Source organism: Elephantulus edwardii, unplaced genomic scaffold (genome assembly GCF_000299155.1).
Source record: "Elephantulus edwardii isolate Elephantulus edwardi_28Jun2011 unplaced genomic scaffold, EleEdw1.0 scaffold00038, whole genome shotgun sequence".
Lineage (NCBI taxonomy): Eukaryota > Metazoa > Chordata > Mammalia > Macroscelidea > Macroscelididae > Elephantulus > Elephantulus edwardii.
Window position 1 is genome coordinate 19,626,325 of NW_006399788.1, and position 6,000 is coordinate 19,632,324.

The following is a 6,000-nucleotide window of genomic DNA, read 5'->3' on the forward strand; positions in this document are numbered from 1 at the left end:
GCGAGGATTCTGAGGTTTCTCCTGACATACTTTAGACATGTTGCAAGGAGGGACCTGTCCTTGGAGAGGGATGTCATGGTTGGGAGGATGGAGGGACAGAGCAGGAGGAGAAGACCCTCTTAAGTCTAGTGATCGGGGTGGGTGTGTCAGAGTCAGTGAGATTGGCACAGGACAGAGCAGGATTTAGGGTTGTTGAACATAGGGTCAGTACTTGAGGACACATAACAACAACAACATTATGGCACTTAATTCATTATGGCAAAGTTTACTTATTTGCCCACTAAACATTTTACTCAGCCCCACTGTGTGCAGAACTCTGCACTTGGTGTTGAGAGTACAAAGATGACAATCATTCAGTCAATTGCCTCTTCTTCCAGCCTGAAAGCTGAGGGCAGAAACTGTACTAGAGGTAAATGTCTTGTCAGTGTCTCAACTCAAATCCTGTCTGTACTTCATTCTCTCTGTTATTGGCACCCCTGCCTCAAGTGTCTCCAGAAAGAACCTGAAGTTTGCAAGCACATGGAAGAGGGGGAAATGCCTTTTTCCTCATAGCCAGCTCTGTGCAAGATACTTTGCACATGTTATTTCATTGATCCTTTTACCTCAAAGGAAATGTAGATGCAAGATATCATAGTTAGGAGAGGATAGAGCTGTCTCTTACCCACTGTCCTCTTCCCTGCACCACCTAGAGACAGAAGCTACCCTCAGGGCCTGTGAGCCTTCTGGTTTACTCAGAAGGAAGTGGTACTCTGAAGTCTATCAGCTTTTAACTCTTTAAGATGAAGAAAGAGGCCTGCCTTTATCTCAAGCTGACTAAACCCTGCTTGAATTGAAGCGAAACTTTTGGCTGAGCTTCCATGGGCAGAACCTCCTCTTGGCATATCCCAACAAGGCTCGTGGTGTAGCAGTGCCCCTTGTACTAATATTTTTCTAAGGCAGCAAGGCCTCCACCCTCTCAGTGCTCCAGGAAGATTTAAGGTAAATAATCCCACGCAGGGCTGAGACAGCCACAGGGAAGAGGCGAGGTGAATACAAAATATGAGGGGGTGGATTTTTTTTTTTAAAAAAAAAACCCTATAGGCAAAAAAGAGACCACTTCTCCTGAAGGAGGGGACAGCACCTGGCTTGCTCGAGGAGGTGGGGAGACTCCCACAGCTTCATGAATGTGTTTGAACCAGTAAAACAGAAAGGTGGTCTACAGACAAGTTGGACCTCTACCTTTAGAAAAGCCAGGTTCTCAGTGTACAAAGCCAAGCCTCCATCTTCAGCAGATAGAACGCTAAAAGAATGTGACTCAGAGATCCCCAAGCACAAATCCCTTTCTGTAGAGACAATTCTGGACGTAGGACATAGAAAAAGCTTGCCTAAGTGTGCTTGCACTGCAGGTCTCGACCTCTGAGGCAGTGTTTGTTCCCTGATCTTCAGTCCTGCACTCTTTTTTTGTGCTGTTATCTAATCACCAGAGCAAACACATAAAGCCACCATGCACCCCACAACCACACAACTACTCTGAAGGTTCTGTGAGCAGGGAGGAGTGAATGAGACAGAATGGAAGCAAAAAGGACAGTGCTGTTCTAAGAACCAGGTCTCTGAGGGATATGAACCATATATGTAAAATATCTGTTATTTTCCCTATTTTTTTCTTATCCGCTTGCTTGCAAAGTTCATATAGATGTGTTTCACAATATCCTTCACTCATATTGTGTTTTATACAATCATGCTCATGCATTATGTTTTATAAAATTGATCCCCATTGGTTTCCATACAAAATTAGTATACAGACTGTTTCACAGTTTCTTTCATTGACATTGTGTTTCATACAGTCATGCCCATATGTAGTGTTTTACAGAATTAATCACCATTGAACTATGCCCACCATTACTCTGTTTTTTCAGGTCCCCACAGAGGGTTTTTTTCCATTTCCTTTACCCTCTTGTTGCACTCACCAAATTGTGCAACCTGTGATTTACCCCTACATACCCTCACCCCTCTGTTCCCAGCCCTTCCCCCCTTGAACTCCTACATGCATTTTACTAGTTATTTTCTATTTTTACAGTAACGGTCTTATGCAGTGTATGTCTTTATAAGATTGAGTTAGTTCACTCAGCAGAATGCTCTCCATTCTCTCCCAAATAATGTAGTTTTTTTAAAAAAATCATTGCTTCTGAGTGCTGCATAGTATTACATCATGTACCAAAATTTCTCAATCCAGTCTTTTGTTGATGGACATTTGGGTCAGTCCATGTTTTTGTTATTGTAAATTATGCCACTATAAACATCAGCGTACAAATCTCCATTTGTGCCTTAGTTCTGTTTTCTTCAGGGTATATTCCTAGTAGTAGAATAACAGAGTCATAAGGAAATTTTTCCCCCAGCTTTTTGAGAAAACACTGTCTTCCAGACTGGTTGTACCATTTTACAATCCCATCAACACTGTATGAGAGTTCAAATCTCTCCATATCCTCTCTGACATTTATTATTTGCTGTCCTATTAAACCTTGCCACTGCTACTGGGGTGAGATGGTATCTCATTGTGGTTTTGATTTGCATATCTCTTATTGCCAATGATTTTGAGCATTTCTTTAGGTGTCTGTAGGCCATCCAAATGTATTTCTCTGTGAAAAGTCTTCCCATGTCTTTTGCCCATTTTGTATTTGGTTTATCAGTCTTTTTCTTGTGGATGCCCTGCAGGATTCTGTAAACTTTCGTTATGAGACTCTTGTCTGAGATAACACTGAAAGTTTTTTGCCAGTCAGTAGGTTTCCTTCTCACCCTATCAGAAAAAAACTTTATGCACACTGGGATTTAATCTTTGCTAGTGTGTGATATTAGTAATATTGTTCAATAATTTCCACACTCTCTTGGGTCACTTTTTTTGGAATGGGAATAAATATGGATCTCTTTCAGTCAGATGGCCAAGTAGTTGTCATCCAGATTTCTTGGCACAACTTGGTGAGCACATCCAGGCAGCATTTGTTTGTTGAAATACATCCGTCAATTGGAATTCCACAAATTCCTGGGGCTTTATTTTTTGCCGAGTTCTTCAGAGCAGTCTGAACTTCCTCCTTCGTCACCATAGCCTCTTGATCACATGTTGTTTCTTGAAATTCTTTTATGTCAGCCACTTCTTTTTTACACAATGACTCTGTATATTCCTTCCATCTTCATTTAATATTTCCTGAATCATTCAATATTCTTCCCATAGCATCCTTCAGCATTGCAACTCAAGGCTTGAATTTATTCTTCAGTTCCTTCAACTTAAGAAATGCTGAATGGGTTCTATACTTTTTCTTTCCAGACTCCAGATCCTTGCACATTTCATTATAATATTTTGCCTTATCTTTCTGAACTGCCCTTTGAAGTCTTCTATTCTGCTCCTTATCTTCTTGATTTCTTTCCTTTGCTTTGGCTTCTTGGCACTCTAGTGCAATATTCAGAGTCTCTTTTGAAATCCATTTTTGTCTTTTCTCAATTTCTTCTTTAGTGGTGGATCTGTTCAAGTATTCTATTTCGGTCCACATCAATGAGAACATGAGTTGTCCATTTCCTCTAAGTTTTCAAATTTGTTATAGTATTTAATTATTTTGTATTATTCAAAAGGAAGAGCCCAGATGAGATGGATTGACACAGTAACTGGGGCAATGAGGTCAAGTGTGTTGGAGTCAATGAGAATGGTTCAGTACAGTGCAGGTTTCAGAGCTATCATAAATAGGATTTCCATGAGTCTCAGGAGACTCAATGGCACATAACAACAACAACAAACTCAATGGCACATAACAACAACAACAAATTTTTCTATAACCTAATCGTGTTCTAGTAGGGTGTTGTTTAGCTTCCACAGGAGTGGTTTTACAAGTTTATCCTCTTATCATTAATTTCTAGTTTTATGGCATTGGGATCTGAGAAGATATTTTGTATTCTTTAAATGTTTTATTTTTCTTTTTTTGAGGCTTGCTTTGTGCCCTAGTATATGATCAATTCTGGACAATTTTTCATGTGCACTTGAGAAGAAAGTAAATTGACTTTTAGATGGGTGCAGAATCCTGACTACATCCACAAGACTGAGTTGGCTGACTGTATAGTTTAGATCTTCTGCATTTTTGTTAAGTTTCTTCTGGGTTGACCTATCCCTTGGTGAATCTTTTGTTGTTATTGTTATGTGCCTTTGAGTCACCTGTGACTCATAGCAACTCTATGTACAACAGCCCTAAACCCTGTTCTATCCTGTGCCAGTCTTCCTGTCTCCAACACACCTACCCCCATTACCCCAGTAACTGAATCATTGATGGTCTTCCTCCCCTGCACTGTCCCTCGACCCTCCCAAATACGACATCCCTCTCCAAGGACTGATCCCGCCTTGCAACATGTTCAGTGTATGTCAAGAAAAGCTTCAGAATCTTTGCCTCCAAGGAGCAGCCTGGCTTCACCCTCTCTAGGACAAACCTGTTTGTTCTCCTAGCAGTCCGTGGCATATTCAATACTCTTCTCCAGCACCACAGCTCAAAGGCATCAATTCTCCATCTATCATCCCTTGTCATTGTCCAGCTTTCTGATGCATAGCAAGTAATTACAAAGACCATGACCTGTAGCAGGCACACCTTAGTCTCCAGACTGACATCACTGCTCTTCAGTATTTTGGAGAGGTCTCTGATAGCAGACTTTCCCAATTCAATTAATCTTTTAATTTCCTGGCTTCTGGTACCAAGAGTGTTGATTGTACAGCTAAGCAAACTGAAGTTGTCAACAATCTCAATCTTTTCACCATCTATCATGATGCTGCAAATCAGCCCAGTGGTGAGAATCTTTGTTTTCTTAATACTGGTCTTTAATCCATACCGAAGTCCATACCGTAGTCCTTCACTCTCTGCAGCAAGTACTTCCGGTCTTCTCAGTTTCAGCAAGTAAGGTTGTATCATCTGCATAATACAGATTGTTGATGAGTCTCCCTCCAATCCTGATGCCACATTTTTTCTCATAGAGACCAGCCTCCTGGTAAAATTAGCAGTCAGTAAATAATGAGAAACTTTGAACTGGAAAATCTGAGTTAGGGATCCCTCCAAATTATTGAGGAGTAATGATGTCAGTTTGAGGACTAAGGTGTGTCTGATTCAGGCCATAGTTTTTCTGACTACTTGCTTTGCATCTGACAGCTTGAAAATGAATAAGGATGACAGGAAAATAATTGATACCTTTGAACTGTGGTGTTGGAGAAGAGCATTGAACATCGCATGGATGGCCAAGAGAACAAACAGTTATGCCTCAGAGAGGGTGCAGCCAGGATGCTCTTTAGAGGCAAGAATGATGAGGCTTTACCTCACATACTTTGGGCATGTTGCTAGGAGGTTCTTGCTACTCCTTGGAGGAAGGAATTGGTGCTAGGAAGGGTGGAAGGTAGGCGAAGGAGAGGAAGATCCTCCACCAGGTGGATTGATACGGTGACTGCTACAATAGGCTCTTTGTGTGTCAGGAATTATGAGGATGTCATGAGGTAGAACAGGGTTCAGATCTTTTGCTCTTAGGGTTGCTATAAGTAATACTTGATTTGATGACACCTAACAACAAAAACAACAACAATATCCTTTGATGAGAATGGTATGTTAATGTATTTTACCACCATTGTGGTGCTGTCTATTTATTTCTTCAATTCTATTAACTGTCGTTTTATGTGTTTTGCAGGTCTATCATTTAGTTCATAGATGTTAACTAAGGTTATATCTTCTTGATCTGTTGTGCCTTAATCACAATGTAGTTTTCTTCCTTAATTTTTGTAATAGTTTTCATCCTGAAGTCTATTTTACCATAGATGAGTACTGCCACTCTTGCTTTTTGGTCATTTGCTTGGTATTTTTCCCCCAATCTTTTATTTTAGATATGTCTCATATCGACAACATATTGATGAGAGGTTTTTTTTAATCCATTCTTCTACTTTTTTTCTTAATTGATGCATTTAGTTTGTTCACATTAAGTGTGACTATTGACAGACCAGGTTTGTTTTTTTTT

At 40.3% G+C, this 6,000-nt stretch overlaps 1 protein-coding gene across 1 annotated transcript in view; it reads left to right on the forward strand.

Annotated features, from left to right (window-relative positions):
* Positions 1–6,000, forward strand: part of LOC102857360 (chromosome unknown open reading frame, human C8orf74) — a 70,179-nt gene that overhangs the window by 42,338 nt on the left and 21,841 nt on the right. The window lies entirely within an intron of this gene.